Source organism: Petromyzon marinus, chromosome 13, assembly GCF_048934315.1.
Source record: "Petromyzon marinus isolate PM22_M1 ecotype Great Lakes invasive population chromosome 13, UKy_Petmar_22M1.pri1.0, whole genome shotgun sequence".
In the NCBI taxonomy this organism is placed as follows: Eukaryota; Metazoa; Chordata; class Hyperoartia; order Petromyzontiformes; family Petromyzontidae; genus Petromyzon; species Petromyzon marinus.
In genome coordinates this window covers 6,491,729-6,517,751 of record NC_133679.1, presented here as the reverse complement: position 1 = coordinate 6,517,751, position 26,023 = coordinate 6,491,729, and the positions used below count along the sequence as shown (strand labels likewise).

General features: G+C 44.8%; 1 pseudogene; it reads left to right on the top strand.

Moving 5' to 3' along the window:
• Window positions 1–4,407: 4,407 nt before the first annotated feature.
• On the top strand, window positions 4,408–7,428 carry LOC116942135 (uncharacterized; annotated as a pseudogene).
• Window positions 7,429–26,023: the final 18,595 nt, after the last annotated feature.

The following is a 26,023-nucleotide window of genomic DNA, read 5'->3' as shown; positions in this document are numbered from 1 at the left end:
GTGTGCGATTTGAATGTGTTTTCTGTGAAATTATCGAGGCTTAATATATTATGATTGCATGCAATATTACAGAGCAAATCACACCATAGGGGAAGTGGTATAACATCAGCGGGGTCCATAACCTATAGTAAGCTCAGGGAAAAAAAATGTCTCACTGTGTATTTTATTCACATAGCAATTGCTCCAGCACAAGATTAAACTGACTTATAGAATGCTACCTTAGTTGGTAATTGTATGTATTTCTTCAGAGCCCTATTATCGATAACACCCATTTCCATTTATCTGGCTTACCCCGTGACATTTACTTTACCATAAATGTATTCTAAAGGAGATGGTCTAACTTTAGCTTTTGCTCATTGTTGTCAACGTTAATGACGATAACAACATGGATGCAATCTGTCAAGGGCATCGTGATAATCTTTCCAGATGTAATATAGCATGATCATTGTCTTCTTCTAGATTTGAAGCTTTCGTGACTGCAAGGATCCATACTCTTTGGTTCGATTCGGTAAAGTCACGTAGGTAAAAAATAAAACAACAAAAATCACGACGTTTCGGCCACAACACAAGCGGCCTTCATCAGGTTAAGGGACCAGACTGTCTCGAAGACTGCGCTGGAGTGAAAAAAAAGAAAAAAAAGTATTCGAGACAGTCTGGTCCCTTCACCTGATGAAGGCCGCTTGTGTTGTGGCCGAAACGTCGTGATTTTTGTTGTTTTATTTTTTACATACGTGACTTTACCGAATAGAATCAAAGAGTATGATCATTGTCATTAATATAATAACAATGGTATTCGTCATCACACAGGGTCTTTCCATGACAACCTGAGGGGCTCCTGTTGTCCTTTGTCAAGAATTAGTCAAGCTAAGTGGCACGAACCATCCCTCGCTCTGCTACACACTGCATTGAGTAAACATTGCGTCATGTAGCACCACCATAATAGCTCCTGTTTCTAGCGCATGATCGCCACTTTATTTATTGTTTTGCCCCTCTTGGTTCCACGAATCTAGTCGATATGTATGTTGCATATAGGGCTGCATTACATACGTCGTCATGATAGTGATTCCGTTGAATGATAACAAACAAAAAAACATTAAAACGCACTTCCTTGCAAAATAATATTGCGGTACGCCAATGTGTGGGGCAGCTGCCCTCCTCGAGAGTAATTATTACGTTACCTTTATTAACATCGTGTTCATGCAAGCGGGAATATACGCTGCCCAATAATGATGCCCCATGATAATTATTGTCTCCACGCTTAGTTTTCTTTCTGTAGGACTCTCTCAAGGTCAGTTCCACAAACCTCAAATCAATCCCGGCATCTTTCCCCCAACACCTCATTCCCCACATATTATTTTCCCTTCTCGTTTTTATGCCGAGCGTGACCTTGACATTCTCCCACCCCCTACCCCCCCCCCCCCCCCCCCAATAGGATCCTGAAGATGAGACCACGCCAATGATGTCTGAATTATTACACTTAGTGCCTCCATTGATCTACTTATGCAGCTCATTGCTCAACAGGAAACGGTACCATTTCATTGTAAGCCACTCTAAAGTAAGAGAGGACCTTTGAAGGACTTTGTAATGTTTGTTTTGCCTATGCACACGCCTTTCAGGTTTCTGTTTTTGTATTGAAACCTCCGATTAGCACGGTTGACTACGTACGGCGCCAAATAAGTTCAACATACATACGAAAGAAATATGTACTTAAATAAGGGTAATATTTACGAATGCTTTGGCATTATGGAGCCTTAAAAAATACCTAAATACGCTCTGCATGCACATGTACAAATCTTTTCATCAATCTCCTGCTGGATGAGAGCCTCCTCCACATGTTGGTGCAGGTTGGTGAAGGTGGGGACCACAGATGCGGAAGCATAGATGTACCATACAAGAATGTATTCATAAAGTACTTTAGAAATAAAATCATGTGTTTATATCTATGGATCTGTACACAGGGTATGGTTTAAAACGTCACGTACAATACTATAATTTGCTGTCATCGTTAACATTCTTAACGTATACGTAATGATGCATATGCCTGCACGTATATTCCTGGTATGAGCAATGTACAACGCTCAATTGGGGCTACGCTATGCACACATGGGGTTACAGGCGTTCACAGAAGTGGTTGCGAGAATTGGAGGTGAAATTCCTGAAATTCGTGTCTGTTTCATTGGCTGCAATGTTGCTAATTGCATCTGCATTCCAGGTACGTTTTCCACTACAAGTGGACATTTGTCTTCAGATTCTGGTGTCATGTATCAGTGTTGAAACATATATGGGTGACCTAGTCACTGCGGAATCCTACTACTGACACCACCAAAAATATAAAGTGTTTAAAAATGCTCAATTTTATTTAAGGCCAATGAGAGCCACTAACCCAAACTCTGAGTTAAAATTCCAAAATTGTAACGTATACACATTCAGCATTTTTACTAAAACATATATATCTTGAAATGTGCAATGCTTTTTTAAATATATGAAGAAAGAAAGCATATTTAAATAAAACAACAAAAAATTATGGTAAAACATAAGCATGTAGATAAATTACCATATCCATAAAAAAGAAGGAACAGCTAAGTTGAGATTGTATAGAGGAAGATAGAATACAAATCTAAACAGGAGTCAGGCAGGGAGGTACCCTCTCAGACTTTTTTTTACAAACGTTAGAAGACCTTTGTTAAACCTCCGATTTACCGACCGCATAGTCATTGCAACAACCAATAGAAATCAACTACATTATATTATTTAAAAAATATAGAACAAAGAAGGCTGCAAAGTCAGGGTGAAGATAATCACGTGCTAAACAAATGTCACCTATCCCAAGTTCGCTAAGCTAAAAAAAAGAAAATTAGTTTTAAAGACACACTACTGCAAACCCAACATATTCTATATGCCTCGGGTGATTATTAACGACAGATTGGGATAAGCATTATGAAATAAAAAGGCTGGTAATAACATGATGGAGTGCTTTTGGAAAACTAAATTAGATATTGAAAAGCAGCATAACCAATGTGTAGGGGTGTTGTGGGAAGGTAACACACAGCCACACCTTGGTGGCTACAACCACGTCCGCTATAGCCCCGCCCTCAGTGGTGTATGGGTATAAAGGGCGGGGAGCCAGAGAGCTCGGGGCAGTGTGTTGGGGCCAAGAATGAAGAACCAGTGAAGAAGGAAGGCCGGCTAGATAGACCCTGGGACTTCCCTGACCGCTGTCCTTTTAAGGGCCGGCAGGGTAAGCCAGTGGTGCGGCCCCAGAGCCTCAGAGCCGGAGTCCTTTTAAGGGTCGGTCTGGTTGGTGGGGTGCCGTGATCTGTGCTTGACCAGGGCGAGATCAGATAGCCTCCGCTAGCGCCTGTAGCTGGAGGAACTGGGAGCACAGGAATTAGGCTAGATAGCCTAGGGGGTGTCCCAGCATGTATACGGGTGAAGGGACCGTTACCCCTTCCAGTGTAACCCTTGTTAAGTTGAATAAACAGTGCTGCCTCTACTCCACCGTCTCCGTCTCCCGTGAACCCACTACAACTGGTGTCAGAAGTGGTCTTTATAATGGACAAAAGACGGACAAACCAATCGCAAGAACCTGGGGAGGAAGACGACTCTGCTGGGGCTACTGGGACAGCACCAGTGGACTCGGCCGACGATCCCGAAATGCCACAGGCGTCCCAACAGCCCCCGCAGCTGGAGGAGTGGCCACCGTTAGGGGATGGGTTACGGGCGGCTCACTCCTGTCTTGCCGAGCTGCTGTATGCCGCGGCATCCACGCTGGAAGAAATTAAGCGCGCGGGGCTGGGGGTGCCGATGCGGCATGGCGAAGAACGCCGGTCAACGGCCGTTCCCGCCAGCACACAGCCGCCAGAATTTGGATTCCCCGCCATGACGGTGTCTACTACGGAGATTGGAGGGCCGCAGCACATCGTGGACAGCGGGGGCCAATCACCGGCCGTGACGTCATCATCGATGGACGTTCGCACACCAGGACCAATCGGCAGGCGCAACATCATCAACTGTGCGACCGCCGATGGGGACCGCCATCCCCTCCAGCGATGATGAAAACGGCAGGAACAACGCGCAGCCGCTGTTGGAAACGGAGCCATCGTTCCAACAGCGCTTGCCTGTGTTGAAAGAATTTGTGTCAGAAGGGGCGACTGGGGGGCCTTTGAACGTCACTTCCTCGCTCATCAAGAGATGTCTGGGTGGACGGACAACGAGGCGCTGCGTGCCTTGCTGGCCACGTTGGACGATGATGCTCTCGCCACCCTCATCACGGTTCCCAAGTCGGCGCGCGCTACATTGCAGTCGGCGCTCTGAGTCCTCGCCACTGTCTACGGGCCGCCATCGGACTGTCGCCAACTGTTCCACGAGTGGCGCAGGGGCCAGAAAGAGTCGCCGCTTGCGTCCCGCATGGCTCTCCTGGCCCTTGCAAAAGCGACTTTCCCGCGCATGGACTGCGAGGGGATGGACGCGATGGTCACAGAAAAACTTCTGGCACTGGCTCAGGAACTACAGATCGTTGTCATTGCAGCAGACGAAGCGGACATGTGTTCCTTGCGGGCATCAAGGAACATACACGCGCATCTGCTGTCACAACGCCGACCACCTCTCGTCTCCAACGGAGCAGCTGCGGTGTGCGCTGGGATGTCAACCATCCCCTCGTCCGAGGAGATCTTCGCTGCGGGTCGCCCTGCTGAGTGGAGATCCGGAGGGAGGCCGGCTCGGACGACATCGAGCTACCAGGAGCAACCCAAGACGGTGGGTGCACTCGTCACCTGCTACAACTGTGGCCTCAAGGGCCACGTGGCTTCGGGATGCCGGGCGCCGCGACAGCGACCGCCAGGACCCCGGCCGGACGGCGCTCCAGCCTTCAAGCCTTCGCATCAAATTCCGGCAAGTCGCAGCACCCCACATGCTCGGCCTGTGCACGCACCTGTCACTACCTCACACGCTTCGATGTACGGATCTCATGGTACGGCCGCCGGTTCATCGGGTTGCGGCGGGGTCGAGAGGGCGCTCAGGCCGGGTCAGTGGTCTGAATTGGCTCACCGAGTTGTTGCTGCGTCGGCGGGTTCGTCCGTTGTTGCGGGTCGTATCGATGGAGTTGAGGTGTGTGTCCTTGTCGATACGGGGGCATCAGCAACAATTGTGTCGGATGAGAATAAAAGAATAAAATAAAATAAGACAATAAAATTCCCACGACGTTTCGGTCACAACACAAGTAGCCTTCTTCAGGTGAAGGAACAAAACTGTCAGGACGACAGAGCTTCAATGAACGCTGCTAAGATTTGTAGCGTCTTTTAAGCTGGGTGAGGGAAGTGAGGCACCTTGACAAAGGAGTTTACATATCAAACAGGAGAATTTAGCATTGAAATAGCTGAGGGATTAGCTTGTGACTGGTCACAGAAATAGCTATGTTAAAGTCAAAGTTTACACATCAACAGAGGCACCTAGTACATGGACGCCAAAAGGGCTGCAACTACCCAATGATCATACAGTAAACCAATGTGAAAAAACTAAGTCTAAATTACATCAATATAATGAATGTACTCAATATATTCTTCAATAAGCTGAAAGAACCAAAGAAGATGAATCCTTGCAGTCAGGAAAGCTTTAAATCGAAATTGTGTCGGATTTGATCTATAATATCCTCCCCATTCAGAGCCGCCCCTTGCTGCAAGTTGACGTTCCGTGTTACGCAGCAAACGGGGGTTCGTTGGGTATCATAGCCCAAATCCGAGCACAAATTTGCATTGGAGATATCAAATTATATGGGCCAATGTTAGTCTCATCCTTGCTGGCGGTTCCGTGCTTGTTGGGGACAGACTTTTTGGCCAAAATGACGATTAAAATATTGATTGACCAGGGATGCATTGAGCTCCCTTCGGGCCGACGTATAACGTTCCTGCCCTCCCCCGTCACCTCAAGGATGGCCTGTGCGATGATACAGGCATTCGTCACTTGTACTGTGCATGTGCCACTGGGTGCGCAAATGCTCGTACCTCTTCGGTTGCGTCGACCTTTCGCACCGGGTGTTTCGGACCACGGCATTCTGTTAGGGCCCTCCAACGCTGGGGAAAACGGGCTGGATTTGGTGACCGCTCAAACGATTGTGAAGGGGAGCGATGACCCGTTCATCATGGTCCTTAATGTCGGGGAACAGACGGCTGTGGTTCTCCAGGGGACCGTGCTTGCACACGCGACGCCGGTACCCGTAGAAGAAATGGTTATGTGACATGTGGGGTCCGACCCTCCAACTTGGCCACGTTCCATTGAGGACGATAGTTGGATGGATGCACTGTGTTCAGAAACGAACGATCTATCCAGCTCCCAGCGTGCCGGATTACGGAACCTTTTAATGGAATTCTCTGACGTCTTTAGCAAGCACAAATATGATATTGGGTGCACAAATTTGCTGTGACACCACATCGACACGGGTGCAAATGCCCTGGTATGTCAGAATCCTTTTCGGTTGAGTCGTGTCAAAAAGGATCATGTTAAAACGGCTGTGGACGACATGTTGGCTGCGGAAATTATATCTCCTTCCACCAGTCCGTGGGGGGCACCCATAGTGCTTGTGAAAAAACACGATGGGTCTTTGAGATTTTGTGTGGATTTTCATCGCCTAAATAAAATCTCGGTGGCCAATGCATATCTACTCCCCCGAATGGACGAATCTCTGCATGCTCTAGCAGGGGCGCGATTTTCTCTACATTAGACTTGTTGTCAGGTTTCTGGCAACTTCCATTGGATGACGAGTCCAGACCAAAAACTGCATTCCATACACCACACGGCCTATTTCAATTTAACCGGTTGCCTATGGGATTACACTCCGCTCCGGCGACATTTCAGCGCCTTATGGAACTGGTTTTGGCTGGCTTACAATGGGACGTTTGTCTGATCTATCTGGACGATGTAATTGTATTTAGCAAAACATTTGACGAACACCTTTTGAGATTGCGCGCCGTGTTCCTCAAAATGCGCACTGCAAATTTAAAATTCAAAACACAGAAGTACCACTTGCTCCAAGAATCCGTGCGGTATTTAGGGCACATCGTCAGCCGATCAGGCATATCCACCGATCCCGCAAAAACGCAGTGTGTCAGCTCCTGGCCGACCCCCACCTCGGTGGCTGAGGTCAGGAGTTTCATTGGGTTCGCATCTTATTACCGGCGGTTCATTGCGGACTTCGCGACCATTGCTAAACCTTTACATACCCTGACGGCAAAAGGGAGTGAAATTTCACTGGGGCCAGGTCGAGGAGATCGCTTTCCGTTCCCTTCGCGACGCTCTCGTAGGGGCCCCACCATTGAGCTACCCCGATTTTTCCAAACCCTTCCTGCTCGATACAGACACCAGCAATACGGGTATTGGGGGTGTGCTCTCGCAGGTTGTCGGTGGTGTGGAGCGCGTTGTGGCTTACAGCAGTAGGGGCTTGTCTCTGGCAGAGCAGAGATACTGTGTCACCCGTCGGGAGCTGTTAGCTATTGTATTTTTTATACAATATTGGCCATATCTGTATGGCCGGCACTTTACCGTCCATACAGACCATGCATCATTGCAATATGCCTTGCGGGTGGAACAGCCTTCGGGCCAATTGTCTCGATGGCTCGAGGTCCTTCAGGACTATGATTTCACAACCACATATCGGAAGGGTGTTCGACACACTAATGCGGACGCGCTGTCTCGCCTGCCACCCGCCTCAGATTGCGCTTGTCTCATAGGATCGGGGCGTTGTAAGCTGCCAGATGACAACCCTGCTTTAAATGTTCTGATTCTTGCTGCCGCCACCGAGGACCCTTTGTCTGCGGGTCCTATCGAGCAGGGAGGAGGAGACTCCTTGCTGGGATTGTCTGTTACGGAATGGGGGCGCCTCCAGATGGAGGACGCGTCCCTCCTCGCGTCGCGCTGTCGCGCAGGGGGTTCCATGAGGGGGGTGACGGGGGTTGATTCACCAGGGCTCCTTATGCATTGGGATGGGAAGGCCCGCTGTCGCAGGCTGGTGGTGCCTTCTGCTCTGCGGGGTAAGGCCGTGTGGGCTGCTCACGAGCGACTGTTGCACCTAGGGACCCACAAGACCCTTGCCATGCTCCAGCTGGATTTCTTCTGGCCGGGCATGGCAAAGCATGTGGATGACCTCCTGGGTGCATGTACTCAGTGCGCCCAACGGAAGCCACCAGTGAGGAGTGCCTGTCCGCCAATACAATCTATTACGGTCTCTCGAGTTAATGAACTCGTCGCACTCGATATATTGGGGCCCTTCCCTGCGAGCCTTAGGGCTAATAAGTACCTGCTGGTTGGCGTAGAATACTTTGCTCGATGGCCTATGGCTTGGCCCCTCGCCAACCAGTCAGCAGCAGCCATCGCCGAGGCCTTTGTCCAGGGCTATGTCCTCGACAAAGGTGCTCCCGAACGGCTGCTGACTGGCCAAGGGAAAAACTTCTCTGGCGTCCTTCTGCACGAGGTGTGTGCACTCCTCGGTACTAAAAAAATCCGTACTTCCCCCTATCACCCGCAAACGGATGGAATGGTGGAACGCCTTCATAGGACCCTCACGTCCATGTGTGTCACCAAGTCTGTGACTCCCAGACCGATTGGGACCTTCAGATCCTGGGGGTTTTGGCTGCCTACAGAATGGCTCCTCACGCGACGACCGGATTCTCGCCGTTCTTTCTAATGTACGGTCCCGATGTTGATCCACCTATTGAGACTCAGCTGCGGGTCTCCAAACCAAACGAAAAATCGAAATTGGCCGACCATGTCAAATTTAATATCCTGAGGTTGACCGAGGTGCTAGAGGCAGCCGCCCAAAACTTTAATTCCCGACAGAAGGCTAACGAGAGGTTGCGATCGCGCCAGTCACGCACACATGCTTGGAGACCGGGTGACAGAGCCTGGCTGCACTGCCCTCAAGTACCGTTGGCAACCTCGGCGAAATTGTTGCGGCCATGGAGGGGTCCTGTGGAGATTGTGCAGGTCATGCGGCCACAGTGTATTCGTATTCAGTAGGGGAAACGTCGCTAGTATGTACACCCCTCGCGCCTGAAGCCGTTTGTGGCACCACACGTTCCTCCACCACATTACACAGGCCGAGCATGTGATGTGTCCGCTGACTCCCGGACGGCGACTTCGCCGCCTTCCCCTGACATGCCACTAACTGTCCCATCTTCAGGTGCCTCGAGAATGACGGCCTACCAGCCACCTGCGCCACCCGGCGGGGACGGAGTTTGTCCTCCCGGGATGCCGGAGGGTTGCGCACCCGAACGGACGGCGCCCACCGCCGGCCCGACCCATTCCCCCCCCTACGATGGCCCCGCAAAACGGACTCGCGCCAAAACGCGCCGGTTTTGTAATGTTGCCTTCTGGTTGCACTTGTTCTGTTCACACTGTTCTACTCACCTGTTACGTCTCCTTTTGCTGCGCTGACGGGTGGCTCGGGTTGAATGCGTGGGGGGGGGGGGGAATGTATATGCTGTATATAGTGTATCTTTGTATAGGTGGGTTGGGTTAAATATTGGGGCGTTTGGTTGTAATGAGGCATTGTTGCAGCCGGGACGGCTGCGGGCTGTACAGGAGGGGGTGATGTAGGGGTGTTGTGGGAAGGTAACACACAGTGTGGGAAGGTAACACACAGTGTGGGAAGGTAACACACAGCCACACTTTGGTGGCTACAACCACGTCCGCTATAGCTCCGCCCTCAGTGGTGTATGGGTATAAAGGGCGGGGAGCCAGAGTGCTCGGGGCAGTGTGTTGGGGCCAAGAAGGAAGAACCAGTGAATAAGAAAGGCCGGCTAGATAGACCCTGGGACTTCCCAGACCGCTGTCCTTTTAAGGGCTGGCAGGGTAAGCCGGTGGTGCGGCCCCAGAGCCTCAGAGCCGGAGCCCTTTTAAGGGTCAGTCTGGTTGGTGGGGTGCCGTGATCTGTGCTAGACCAGGGCCAGATCAGATAGCCTCCTCTAGCGCCTGTAGCTGGAGGAACTGGGAGCACAGGAATTAGGCTAGATAGCCTAGGGGGTGTCTCAGCGTGTATACGGGTGAAGGGGCCGTTACCCCTTCCAGTGTAACCCTTGTTAAGCTTAAATAAACAGTGCTGCCTCTACTACACCGTCTCCGTGTCTCGTGAACCCACTACAAATTTAATGGCCGAAAGGATGAGATCGCAGGTACACGGAGCCGAAACGTGGTTTCTCTGCAGGGTTACCAAGCTCACCCTCCGTGATCAGGTGAGGAGCTCGGTAATCTGGGAGAGCCTCACCGATGAGCCACTGCTCCTCCTCATTGAGAGGTGCCAGTTGAGGTGGTTCTGGTAACTGGTAAGGACGTCACACAGTAGACTCCCCCTGGAACTCTACCGGGCAGCACGTCCCACTGGGTGAAGACCCCAAGGCCGGCCCAGGACACGCTGCTGGCGGGACTAAGTCGCTCGGCTGTCCTGGGAACGCCTGGAAATTCCCAAGGAAGAGTTAGAGTCTGTGTATAGTAGTGTAGTGTATAGTAGTGTAGTAGTGTATAGTATAGTAGTGTATAGTATAGTAGTGTATAGTATAGTAGTATATAGCAGTGTAGTGTATGGTATAGTAGTATAAAGCAGTGTAGTATATATAGTAATGTATAATATAGTAATGTATAGTAGTGTAGTGTATAGTAGTGTAGTGTATAGTAGTATATTAGTGTATAGTAGTGTGCAGTAGTATGGTAGTGTTTAGTCGTGTATAGTGTAGTAGTGTGGTAGTGTATGGTAGTGTATAGTGTAGTAGTGCTGAAGTCTGTCGCCAGGGATAGGGAGGTGTGGACCACCCTTCTCAACACGCTGCAGCCGCGACCCTCACCAGGACAAGCGGATTGAGAAACGCACGAACGACCATAACTAATGTGTGTAAAGAAGAAAGTTTTCAATCAATGCATATCACCTGCTATGAAAAATCGATTGAGAAACACCACCGATGACCAAGAAAATGGAACAAATGCTGAAAGGTATGCAAATAAGTAGCCTGAGATGCACGTTGGCAATTAAAATGAGAAAAAGATAAACAAATAGATTAGGCAACAAACCCAAGTGAGATACATCGCATTGACTATTAAGTAAAGTAAATGGGGGTCACACTTCCCAAGAAGGGATTACAGACAATGGGCGAGACTGGTGAGGGAACAGCAGCCAAAGGAGTGAACACACCAGAGAGGAAGACCACAGCAGAGATGGAGCAATGAGACAATTCGGGACTGTGTGAGCTTACGGAGACTTTCGTTACCTGTTAAACTCTTCACTTTAAAAAAATGATACCAGATAAGGCCAACTGAGCTATACGGCTCTTTTTCAGAAGTGATCTGGCCACAAATGATAGCCCAATGAAGTGGGTTAACATCATGTGGATATTTATAGCAGCCAAATACTGTAAACGCATGTTCATTGTAAATGTGGAAGGAAAACCCAAAGGCTCCGGAGAAAAATACACGCGACCACGGAGAGAACGTGGAAACTTCAAATATACAGGCATCAGGGTTGGGATCGAACCCACAACCTCCTGTAGACCAGGCAAGGAAGTTAACATCTCACCAATAATATATATATATATCGATTATGGCTGCTGCTGATGATTAAGATGCAATTTTAAAATCAATTACAAATCAGTTTTATTGTTAATATTATTGTTCAAGAACCCTATCGGACCAAGGATAGTGAGCCAATACTGTAGCTATTCCATATTCCTCACATGGTGGGTAATAATGGGATTTTTGATAGATCAGCAAGTAGAACATTGCCCAACCCAGGTCAAATTACAAACGGCCCTGTTTAATTTCATGCACCATTTGCTGATCGGGCGTGTGCAAAATATTGCGAGAGATAGCAATGAATATAATATAAGGTTAAGACACTGTGCCACGGTGAAAACATTTTCTAATATTGCCATTTCATTTAGGCATTCCCAGGTCAAGTCTCAGGTCATTGGGCTCATTAGACGTACCATTAACAGTTAGCTTCCCTTGAAAAAAGAGCCAGGCCAGTGCAAAGAGAATTTCTAAAAATCAAATACCATTTCCTATTTTAGTATGAATTAGAAGACAACATTGCTCAATGTTTTGGATCATGTGCCTCCCGTGAAATTGCAGCGTTTAAAAAAATATAACAATGAAGTCCCTTGAAGCTGCTAATATGCACCTTATAATACTCATGTAAAAAAAAAACCCCATCGTAAACCCAATGCAGTTTAATGTGCCAGGCAACATTTCGTTTCCATTTGCTGCTGAAGGATAAGCACAGCTGAGTTCAAATCACTTTTGTCTTTAGCAATGTGAGTAAAAAATATATAATATATACCACACCATAATGTTAAGTAGATGAGAAAGCATTTTCAAAGGCTGCACTCGAGCCAGATAATAAGGTTGATCCAAGGTGACGTTCTTTGCTCCATTGTTCTGCTGAAGGGACGTTATCCCTGCAAACGTGTGCCTTTTGCCAAGTGGCATTATACGCCGCACGTGTGTGCTGATACCAGCAGGCCTGGAGACATGGCCTAGGACACAGATGTAATTTGTAAAGGGATAAGTGTGTGGATCGATTCAAAAACTAAAGCAATTATTTAATGTCAGGGGACAATGAAGTGGAGCGATTTCATTTGGCAGAAGGTGCCTTACCCTTGACCCTGGAGCCATTGCCGTCAACCCCAAAGAGCTGAGAATTACAATGGCCTGAGCGAGCTCCGTAATCCCGTCCGTGGCAAGGCCGGAGCGGCAGATTCTGGTCAATGTGTAAAAGTGAAAACCACCGCACCATTTCATGCTGCTGTTCACCCAAAAATGAACGATCTGTTGACACTGCATATATAATTTATGGTTTTGTGACATCTTATGTACATGTAACTTCTTCCATTCCAGCAAAAATTGATAACCGGCAAGTATTTTCCACATCGGCAGTCTGCATGGCCCGGAGGATATGGTCTCCATTCATCTTGAAATATTACATAAAAATTGCATTCTGTTGAACCCTTTCACAGCCACATCAGTTAAAAAATAAAAGTAGATGTCAAACAAATTTTGAACATATACAATAAATCCACAGAATATGTGTTTATGATGTCTCATTCATCAATTGATAAAACACCCAAAATCAAAAGTAGAGTACAAAACAGATTCAACTGAAATGTGAAATATTCCCATTGTTCTCAGTTCACATAATGCTTTATTTGCGACGACATCATCATTAAACACTGAAATACATATCTTCTTTCATCATGTAAATACATTGCGTATAAGTGATTGCAAGCTAACTAGACAGATGTGTATGCTTCAAGGCGTGTAACCAATGACATGAAAGCTTGCTCAAGTCAGTGGTAGCTGTTTGAGTTAACAGGGCCTAATAGATTAAGTCTGCTGGAGCAGATAATAACATGATATAAATTGTCTTATCTCTGAAAGCTTATTTGTTCAGGCAGAGAAACATATGATCCAATATGCTGTTCAGTAAATGGTCCAGATAATAGATTTTTACAAACCATAAGGGTTTAAATTAAACTATGGGAAATGATTGATGGAAAGTGTGGATCATTAATTTTGGATTCAAGCCTTTTTTGTTGTTATCTCACAGGTCAAACTGAGCAATTAGGCAATCTGCAATCTCATGAAAGTCACGTAAAATTAAATAGAATAGCTGAGGAAATGACCGAATTTTAAAAAAATACAGCGTATACTTTTTTCAAAAGATGTGTCCTTAAAATGGGTTGTAAATTGTCATCATTTTCATAGGCAGCTTGGCAGGCCAGAGGTAAAAACATCATATAAAATGCTACGTGTTATGGAGCACTATGCCAACCGTTGTCACCGCTGGTATGCGGTTTGTGCATCAAAGTGACGCATATTACCTCTTTGTGCAGATGTTAAACCTTACCACTTATGCCATATATAACGATCCTGGAACATCGTGTGAGGCGCCACACAGGTTGGACAATGCATGCTGCGTCACAACCGAATTAGTGCAACTGCAGACCACAGTAAATTCGCTAAAACAACACAGTGCTCAATAAAGCTTAATGGAACAATCTGTTACTTTGGAGGCCATTAAATAGTGTGCAGTGAGCCATACAAGGCTTTTAATTAGATAATCATCCGTTATTAAAATTCACAGGCAATTGATATACAATTCGAACAAAAGCTGTAGCTTCAGTATTCACTCAAAAATAATATTGCTGGTTCAGCTGCAGTTTCGTAACCATTTAGAACAGTATTACATGTGTTATAAGCTAACTTAAATAAAAGTAATAATAAAATATGACGACAGTAGGTCAGGAATTGTGAAAGTGCTTAACATATTTGTAGCGTGCATGATTTTGACGATGTAACCAATTCAGAAAGGAGTAATGCAGCAAGATATGCTTTAAACTAAAAAAATATTACCAGGTAACGCCCACTGAGCTGTATAGCTCTTTTTCAGAAGTGACCTGGCCACAAATGATAGCTCAGCGAAGTGGCTTATCACGTGGAAAATTATGGCAGCCAAATATTCTAAACGCATGATTCTAAATGTGGAGAGAAAATCTGAACTCGCCGGAGAAAAATCCACGTGACCACGTGGAGAAAATGCAAACTCCAAATATTCATGACCCAAGGTTGTGATCGAAGTCACAATCTCCTGTATACCAGGTAATGTAGTTAACATCACACCACCGTGGCTATTCATAGCAATATATTTTTAAAAATTCGAAAATTGCATTGAAAAATTTCAAGCATATTCATGAATGCAGACCTTTAGGAATAACGGATTTGCTTAAAAAAGGATGATTAACCGATTGAAATTAACTATAGGAAATTACAAAAAATGTAATGTTGAAAACGTTTGCAAAGTTTGACTCAAGAAAAATATGATCTATTACCGTACGGGATCATTGGCCTTTCTGGACACAGAAATTCACTTATCTCCAAACATCCAAATGCGGGTAATTTAAAATATATATATCCTATAGAAACAGTAAGAGCACTTTTGGAGTTGTAGCTTACTTCTGACAGACTGCCAATGTATGCCTATCAACATCACATTTAGAAAATGCTTTCCGATTAAGAAAAATGCAGACTTGTGGCATTGATTAAATTACATGACATGTTTACTTGCAAATGCGAAACTACGTTAACTCTTATTCTTGTTTTTTTTATTTTTGCTGTGGTTTTCACACCTGATGATGATTGCTTGTGTTGCAGTCGAAACGTCGTGAGAATTTTATTTTTTTATATTTTTATTATTTTATTTTTTCCCTTCTACGTGACTTTACCAAAAGAACCAAGAATACGTTAACTCTGTTTAGTAATTATGCCATGCATGGCCACAACGTGTTTTCTTTGTATATAACTGCGAAATGTGCACTATGCAGACTCATTTGAAATATATCCTTTTTGCAATTCGTGGTTTAGATCTGAGATGTATTTTACCAATTCTTCGCCATCGTTCAATACAGGAATAACAATCGTCGGCCTGTAATTACTACGCGTTGTTATTCCCCAGAAACAGCAGGCACGTCTTTTAAAATTAAGCTCAATATGTTGATAAAATGTAATTGGATAAGTGGAAGAAAAAGCTCGTGTAAATGATATATATAAAAAAGTATTACTTTCCAAAGCATAAAAGCAAGAAGCATTGGCTAAGGAATTTATACAGATTGACCCTGAGCTTACCTTCCATCGTTCCTTATCGCACAATGCCGCACCAAATGACAAGTAGTATCTTGCTAAATATTGATCTCGGTCCTTTCCTCTACACAACTTATTTGTATGCAGCATCATTGGCAGACCATTTTGGATAAGGATGGGTAAAGGGTAGGGGTTAGGGCGCATCAAAGGAAGTTGCAATAATAAATTAAGCCAGAAAGCTGTTCAACAGAGTTGAGATTTTTTTTTAAATGTACAATATGTGCAACTGTGCAGTGTTGAGTACGCTTCGCCTGAGTTTGATGCCCAGCCATGACGAACATCAGTAACACGTGATATCTGAACCCAGGTCTCCTCACTTCCCCAACCCGCACTGACCACCGTGGTGGAGTAGTTTCAAACAACAGCCATCACCAACTTGGCGTGGAGAGGCCTTCATCCAGCAGTGGATTGACCAAGGGCTGTAAATATTTTTTTCGTCTTATCATCATCTGCTAGGGTGACAGAAAGCGAGGCGACATCTGCAGCGAAGACAGCATGGGGGATAACCACGTTTCTCTCTGGCTGTGGAGAGAGTGAGGGGAGATACGAGCATGGCAGAGTGCCAAGCAAAACAGCTGAGCGGCCAGGTCAGCGAAGCGGTGTGCCAGTGGAAGGGCGCTCAAACTCCAAGAGGTGGGACACGTCACCAACTGCCTGCCGCCGACAGGGCTCGCCTCTGAAAAATGATGCTCAAGCCAGCTGCCCGGAATGTGCCAGTGGGGGGGGGGGAGGGGGGGAGGCGTTAGCTCTGAAAGCCGTGGGTCATGCAGAAATGTTTCCTCGTTCGTGCCACTGCCCCCCATTCCAAATCCAACAAAAAAAACAATTTTGTTTTAAATTTGTATTTAAAGCTTTCGTGACTGCAGGTATTCAAATTCTTGGTTCTTTCGGTAAAGTCACCACGTAGAAGCAATAAAATAGTTTTATGTTTTTATTATTTTATTGTTTCCCTTCTACGTGACTTTACCGAAAGAACCAAGAATATAAATTTTATTTTAGCTGAGTACCAGGCTCTCGGGGAGGTTGCCCTTGGTGCAGCTGGCGATCCTGGATTGCATTGGGGGGCTGCGCGAGCGAATTACCTTGTCATTTTGTGCCAATGTGGACCTCGAGTGTTGAACTGTGTGCTGGGATTTTAAGAAAGTGCTTGTTTTGCTCGTTGATTTGGCATCATCCTCAGAGAACACTCAAGCGAAGCAAAGCACCCCGGTGTGCCTGTTGGGGTTTTTTCTTTTTTTAACACCTAGCTGCCAGAGCGGTTAAAGACTACGTCATATTCAACTGTTACAAGTGTCCAATTATCGTTGAGTTCCTCTACTGAGCTAAGCGCTCGGAAATGCCTAATGCCAAAGGATTTATAAATGGGAAGCAATGAATGCAAATGATGCTCCACAAGACATTGCCGTCCTTTGTGACCTATATCTCACCGCAGGGGATGAACAGTGATGCCATTTGACAACGGTTGCGATATGTGAGTTGCGAAGGCTGGGCGAATGTATTCAATGTGTAATCACACTCGTGCCAAGCGACATTTGAATGCTGCCATGGGCCACGTCAATACTGGTAGCTAAAAGACCTGCTGCATCCACAGTTCTGGACGTTTGACCTGCTTGCAAAGAAGCTGGTGTCCCTCTGGGCATCATTTATTGAGCCCTTCCACAAGTGAAATTAAAATCAGGGGATTCCCAGGAGCAGCACAGCTCTGCGGTATATATATATATTTTTATCTTGAGGAAAAAATGAAAAAACTTCGATTTTTTTCGTACACTCTTCACGCATTGTATAACGCACTAAATGAAATGTAAAAATGTCTCAAATGCGCGTTAATACTTCCGACTCTTGTAATGCATTCGAGTACACGATGCACCGATGGATAATTTATGACACATTTACTGTGGCATTTAAATGCATTTTGGTGGCTTCATTTGATGCAATTTCGTGCACCTTAGGCTGGCAGTGCTTTGGGTGCACGATCGCACCAGTTTTACATTGTTTAGTCGCGATGCATTCTGCCCGCAACATATGCTTATTTAAACCATCGTGGTGTGACCATGCTCCACGCTCGTAATAAACGTTCATTTCCATTGACAGACACGAAACATGTACTGTGATGCAATGGTGATCCTATTCAACTACAATACTGTACACCCACCAGATAATAACATGGAACATACCTTCATGGACTCATAATATTTCCGTCATAATATGCATTCTCTTGCAAATTCCGTGCTGAATAAAGGCCTTGCAACTTCGTGCCGGTTATTTGGGGTTGTTTGACCATACTTTGCCATGTTGATCAGTGTCGGTTTGTGAAGTATCGGGTTTTATAGGGACATCAGTAGTTCAGATATCACTTTCCATGAATGTTAGCTGTAGTTAGGAATCAAACTCAGGTAGTAGGGTTCACTGCGGTGTGTAAACCAATTCACCACTACTCCCCCATTTCGAGATATGGGCCAGAATGTATGTTTACGTTTATTCCTAATGATACAAGCCAGCTGTTTTCAATGGTGGCTCAATGGTGGAAGTTGAATGATTCACCACTTACGAGTTGTCATAGATACTTAAAAGCACAGTTGACCTCAGTGGTCCACTGAGGCATCCCACAGAGGAGACCTTAGCAACATCTCTCTTACTCCCTCTCACCCCTCTGAAACACAGATTTCTGTTTCATCATGGGGATCTTTATTGGGGGTCCTTGACTGTGCCGACCTCGTGGGAGGTGAACCTATTGGCCTCAAAGTCCCGTTGGTGCTGATCAAAATGATGTCTGGCCAAATCAGTGCCACCAGCAGCTGTGACCAGCCCTGCATTCAGAGCTTAATTTCTCACTGAATATTTCCTGGATCGCTGGTAGGCTGGAGTAGGCACGTGGCTTTTAGCCACAGCCACGGGGAGAGGTATTCTGGATGTGGGTGTGCCAGGTGCAGGAATATTTTCCGAGTCACCAAACCCGGGCAGACGTGGCTGAAATTATTCCCAGCATGCGTCCCATACTCCCATTCCTTCTGTTCGAACTTGCATTATATAAGTTATCTAATGGGGCAAAATGTAATTCTTCAGGAGCAGAATCTCATGGCATGAATAGGCCAGTTATATGAACTCTGGCTTTGTTATGTTGATGGCAGTAGTGCATCAAGAAGATACAAACAATACGTGATTTTTTTTGATAGTCCACGGTGATTTTAATTTCACAATGAATGTTATGCATATTTCAAAATTTAAAAAAACATTGTATATAGGCTGTGCCGTTGTCAATCCAGTGACTTTAAATGGAAGCAGCTGTCATCTCATAATGTTATGTCAAATCGAAACATGCTTTCAACCTTTACATACTTGACCACCATCAGTAAAACCATGCCTAACACTTGTGAGTGTCATCTTGGGATGTACAGTATACCTGGAAAAGATTCAGAGATAACTCCCCAATCATCCAGTCTATTGCATTATACGAGAGGATATCTTATTGTAAGGGGGTGTCATTTTTCAGATGAAGCATTAAACTGAGGTCCTATCTGGCCCCCGTGGCCATTTCAGATCCCATGGCACTCTTCAATAAGAGCAGGGGTGTTAACCCCAGTGTCTCAGTTAAAATATGACAACAGATCAATGGGATCACTGGTCTGGCCATACAAAATAAATAAACAAATGATTCCCTTGTGGGTCCTGGACACCTCTGCAATTGAGGTGTATGCATCTCAGTGGAAGGATCCATTATAAATATTATATGGCCCCTATATATAATAAGGTGTTGCATTTATTCCAGAAACTGCTGTCATACTAAAACCTCCTCCCTCAAGCCAATGTTTTTTTTTTTTTTACCCCAGTCCTAGGCAGCCCGTATAATCAGGTCATGCCTCTGCCCATCTATCAATACTAAACATCAATAGTTTACAAATTTATTTTGCTGATTCCTTCCGTGAATAGAGCTTCCCCAGGGCTGCAGAATGTGGGGAATAAATCATGGATTTCCATACCGTGCCTTCTTTATGATTAATGGAGCTGCAACCCAGCAGTGGTGTTGAGAGGGCGCATACCTGAAAGAAATTATGTCACCTTTCCAGTTGACCCAGAGTGCACCTCCCATCGTCCCTCACCCGTGATTTGTTCCGCAGTGTAACAAAACCATATACAACCTGCATTCTTGTGGCCATCTCTGACAACACCTACACGCTGGGTCAAGCTATATTGAGACCAATGTCTACTGCCCCGCCAGTGACCTACTGGTCGAATGGAGTGGCACACACGTGCACTGTGGGGATTTTGAGAAGGGATCCTGCATACATTGCAATGGCATGTATATGCTGTGTGCTGTATACGTACATCTACACATTTGTGTATAGATGTCACATTTTTATGTAACAAGTGTTCAGAGAATGGCTGAACTGCGCACTTTTGCAAATCACAAAACATAGCACTGCCATGTAATAAATGTTTCCAATGAGAATAATATTGTATATTGATTGCACGTACTCACCTATTAACATTAAATATTGCCTTTTTGCAACCATTTCAATGCTTTGCATGGAACAGGCCGTACGTTTTGCCATCCTATTGTTGATATAAATCACGTTTGAATAATTTCCAAAGTGGTTGCAAAGTTTTGAGCGATATTGCAGCAACTACTATTCATGTTTTCAAAGACTGCGCACATAATAAGTCTTAACAGGTTTTGAGAACTGGCTGGTCGTGGTAAGTCTGCGAAGATTTAAAAAAAACTTAAGCAATTATTATTCCAACAAAATGGTAATTATGAACATGAATACATGCTTTGTATATACATAATCAATGTAATCTAGTCAGTATATAAAGATTAAAATGAAAAGCAATCTTGTATTTGATTATCTCAAGATGCAACCCCTTTTATCCTTTTCTCAAAGTATTTTAACACCCTACCATATGGTTCAGATCACGTGGGAATCTTTGCATGACATGTACGTCTCTGTTTCCAACCTTAACACTCACAGCCCCTCCGCCCCCCCCCCAAAAAAATCCTTACCATTAGCCCCCCTCCCCTCATTCGCCTCTCTTGTAAGTCCTGTAACCACAAGGGGGAGCATTTTAAATGGGTGGACAGGCACAATTGTAATCCATATTGCCGAAAATAGTTTTAATATATATTACACATATATAAAACGGATAATATTCTGATGCAGGGCTGGTCTTTATTTCAAAGTGAAAAAAAAACCACGTGTTTCGCAAATGGTGTTTTCACATTTATTTATTTCCACCACCAAGGTACAAGTGTTTTTTTTCGTACCCAACGCTGATGTGATTACACATCCAATCCACTCTGAGATGTGCGAGTGCTATTTGCTGATGAAACGGGGGGCCGCCGTGCGTGTTGTGCAGCACGTGTGATGCACTTCACGGTGCTGGAAGTGTGCGCGCTCTTCCTTCCGCTGGTGATGGAGTGCTAATGGCTTTGGCGGCAGGAGGAAAAGTACGGTTTGCTTGCGGGCGCTGCGCACCCTTCTTTTATTTGCCCTGTTGGTGTTATGGGCGATATAAAAAAAACTAAATATAGGAAAGAAGAGGGGGAAAAAACGGCACTAAAAGTGCCATCAAATTCATGTTGCATACTGGTCTATACTACACGTTGGAAATTATTTTGGATTTTTGTGAGCAAATGTAAATCCACAAAGATGTAATTTTTGCATGATAAATAGGATTTTTTTTAATGTTTTAAATACCAGTAACAATGCAGGCTAAATCTGTGCCCAGTGCTTACCGTAATGCATGTGACCGCACCACGCTAGATTTTGTGCATCTCTCACGAGACCTCTAAGGAGCTATCCATCTCCAAAGAACTCCCATGGGAAGGTACATATTGGTAAATAGGTCACTTAGCCACCAGATTATGTGACCGGTAGATAGGCTACCTTGAAAGGTAGTCTGTCTTTTCAGCTGTTCATAGCATTCAAAAACGGCTACCCCCTCTCTCTGCCCCCCCCCCCCCCAAACAATTGCTAACCCATGTTGAAAATTGGGTTGATCGGGTAAAACCCATTCAATGCAGCCTTCTATAATGGACTATTGACCTCCAAAACAAACATACTCCACCATGACTGAAACAAACTCTATTGACTTTCTTAACATCATATTTGGTTCCGATAAGTGCATCTTTTATTCATAGGCAGATAAACTGTAACATATTATGCTAACACAAGCAAAACACTGCATGAACTCTTACCTTTCTTTGGGTGGAGGGGCAGGGGTACTCTGCTAATATCTAACGTTAACAAAAATATAAATGTTTAAAAAATTTTTTTATATATATATATAAAATAGACACTAAATTAAAATTATCCTTTATGAAACTGCAATGAGGCCTTGAACCAAATTACCCAGAATGCACCTAACCTCTTCAGGTCTCAAAAAAACGTAAAGTGTACATACCTTTTCCCGATGACGACCGCTTGTGTTGCGATCGAAACGTCGTGGTTTTTATTTTTATTTTTTTATTTGTATTCACTTCATTAATATTTTCTTCTATATACATGACTTTATCGAAATAACCAAAGAATATGCACATAGCCTGGCACAAGCCCCGTGGTGACGAAACCACCGCTTAGTGGCGAATGGCGGTTGTTGTTGTTGTTGGCTAACCATCAAGCTCAAAAGACACGTGTAGTAGTGGAGGGTGTGGGTAGCAGAGGGCAGTGCAGAATAAAAACACACCATTGTTCTGTATTCCCACCACCTTCACCAACCCGCACTGACAAAAAGTGGTGAAGTACGGTCGAATATCCCTCAATGCCACAAGGCATGAGTAGGCCCTCCTCAGCATGGCATTGACAAAAACGCGCTGCTACGTGTACTTGAACAAACCACAAGGAAACATATTGCAGCACTTGTTGTTGTTGTTACTCTATTAATAATAATGCCTTGACCATTGACTCACCTGCTGCTAAAGCCTCATTCATGCTTTCCTAACCTTTAACCCTGACTCCTGCAATTACCTGCTTTTCAGCCTTTCTAAATCACTCGCCACCAAGCTACAAATGATCCGGAATGCCGCTATTAGGAACATTACTTATACTCAGCATAAGGGCCAGTGTCACCGCGATCTTTCCAATTTAGTTCCAGATCAGCTACGTAATTGTTTTAGTCGCCTTAAAGACCTTAGAATATCTTGGTTTCCCATTCTAATTTCTACGAGCTCAAGTCTTCATCCTCCGCCCCCACCCACCTACCCACCCCCCTGCCCAACAATCCCCTCTGCAGCCCTCAAGCTCCACGTCAGCCCCTCCTCGATGTCTGGCTCCCTCTCCTCTTCTGTCATTATCGGTAAGTCCCTTCCTCGGCAAACAAAAAATAAATCCAATCTTCGGTTCCGCAGCTCTTCTCCATTGCCTACGGTTGATATTTCCACTGCTCGTTTTTTATTGTTGCTCTCGTTCCCAAATGACTTTCCGCCAGTGTTATCGGTGTCACGTCATCAGACAAGTCTATCCCGAATGGAACTTTGGCAGCGAGCAGTGTATCGGCCTGTGCCAGTCAACAGCCCCTGGAGATGATGTCCCAGAATTACTTGTGAATTCCCCCCACACTGTGGACACACATTTTATATGACTTGCTGAAAAAGTGAGAAAATACATTTAATGATGTATCTTTGTGCAGTCGTATGGGAGCCTGAGGTGACATCGACATTTGTATGCTCTTCAGAATCTTGATTAATCAACGCCAGTTGCTTGGATTTGACCCTCAGGCCTTCGCAGTGCCAGATCAGAACTGACCCCCCCCTCCCCCCCCGAATAGCCAAGCCATCTAATATTTTCACAATTTCTAGCGCAGGTGTTCTGATTATTAATGTTCAAACCATGTTTCGGCATGAGAATTTACTCCTAACGGTGACACGTTCGATTTAACTTTACTCCAGGTGTAACTTTTACTGGGAGGCTTGGAATTAAAATATAAATCCTTAGAAATGCAATCGTAAATATAAAAAAAAATATCCCAAGTAATTCCTTACTTTAAACAATGCCATCGTATAATCTGATTTATGCAACAATAGCGAGTGGACTTGGGCAGGACACGGCACTTGAAGTAATGATGGCCTATGGTCGAGAATAATGACAGAATGGCAGCTGAGGAGCGGGAACGTGTCCGAGAGGAAGTCCACAGGGGAGACGAAGCAATGAAATCAGCTTGTGTGCAAGTACCGGGTAGATTATCATCTTGCAAGATAGTGAAAGGTTGTGGAAAATTTGGGAGGCCTTCATCCGGCTGTAGATCGATAATGAAGATGTTGCGTTGGCAGCGGTGGCACAGTGGTTAGCACACTACATTATGAACCTCGCAACTTGAGTTTCGTTCCAGGCCACGACTAACATCAGCTTTAAAGTAATCACTGGCCCTCTGGTCTCTTGATGTAGGACTCCTAAAGGCAAACGAGCCTCCGCTAGTACCCACAAACACTGGGAAAAGTGTTGGTGCTGAACGGTGTCTTTCCAGCCACCCACGACAGCATGACGACACGCGTGCTCGATAGCTGTCTGGATTGTTATCTTGCTCGAGCTCCGTGACCTTTGCATGCGTTGACTTTGTTGCATAGCATCTTGAGATAGCTGTTATATTGACAAGACGCCGCGCACATTCAAATTGCATTCTATTACAGTCGTATTATTAAGCGGTCGCGGTGTGTGTATAAACTTTGCCGTGTGCATTTTGAACGGTCTGCCGTAAATTACTTAGCGAGAGCTTACAAAGAAGGGGTGATGCTGGCCGTGGCCTACCATAAGTGGTCATGGGCCCCACTGCTTGTGATCAGTCATCGTGTCTGCTACATTGGAGTCACCTTGTAGTTTTAAATAGTAATGGATATAACAGTAAATCTTCGTGCTGAGGTCAAGTCACGATGCATCACTGCTTTGAGCTGTCAGGGAGGTATACACTTTCCTGGAGCGCACATTAGCAATGTTTAAATGGAAGCAAATACTATAAAGCTTTCAATGAAATGCCAACATGTGATACACATCCAGCTACTGTGAAATATTTTAGAGCCATGATATGTCCACGTAGTGATGCATTATATAATTTGTGAACTCTGCATGGTAGCTTTGAAATATTTGGATGAAAATGGAGCCTAAGAGCGGAAATACTCAACGTGCCAAAACTCTTTTCAGTCATTGTTGAACATCATAAATGGGGGTTAACGTTTCTGCTGTACAATTAACGATGAACAAGGTTGCAATGTGAATTCAAAATAAATCAGTAAAACTTCTCTTTGGGTGTTTATTTCGTGGTTATGTTCAAGTACAACAGATTAGTATTGCATCGTGTGAAAGGTTAAATTTGTTATGGCTAGCCTAATGGTTCAGAAATTGCGAAGGTTGTTTTCATTTGCATCAAAAGTCAATTACATCAATGTAAGAGGAAATCAAATATAGTGCAGAATAACTCTATTCATAGCGGTGGTGGCTTTTGCATTTTTTTCGTGAGCATTTTTGTGAAGGAAAATATAACAATATTGTAAATTGGGTTAATTTTGATTTAAAGCTTTCGTGACTGCAGGGATTCATATTCTTGGTTCTTTCGGAAAAGTCACGTAGAAGGGAAACAATAAAATTATAAAAATATATAACAATTGTGTTAATAATAATAATCAACAATGGTTAGTTGTCTATAACGTCGGCGTTCACGCAAATGAAATCTCAATGCTCAGCAACCACAGATTAAGCTGGAAGGAAGCCACACGATGAGCCGTTGCCAACAATTGCCCAAGCTCTGCAGTCCTCTATATATTCAGATGTTGCATCAAATGGTAGTGATGCACTACTTTGCAATGTATTGCAAATGATCATTTGCAACCCTTTGCCAAACACCTGCTGACCATACTTCACCACGCCCGTCAGTGTGGGTTGGTGAAGGATGTGCCCAGAACTAGTTCAGATATCACTCGACACTTATTTAGACATGACCAAGAATCCAACTTAAATCGTCTGCTTCACTTTGCAGTGTCTTAATGACTGCGCTACAGCTACCCCCGTATAATGTATTTGGCTTGAAAAAGTGTAATTTTTTTGTTTAACGTACCTTCTTAATAAAACGTCCAGTACGATCATTTGGTCCGAATTAGGCCCAAATCTAATGGCCATTCAATGAATCATCATCTCGATTGCCATCGTCGTAATCCAGTATATGCATCTGTGTGACCACTATGACAACAGATGCTGTCTCATGCTTTCAAGTTGCACGTCCAGCAAGCACTCAGTTTGTTGGCTATTTTGACAGCTCCTAGGCCAAGATAACTTTTGACAGGTCCTGTGCCAAGATAACATCCCTGTTCCATTTTGTCACCAAAGTATTAGTCACTGCATCATTTGAAGCTGCCACGTGCACATTTGTGTGT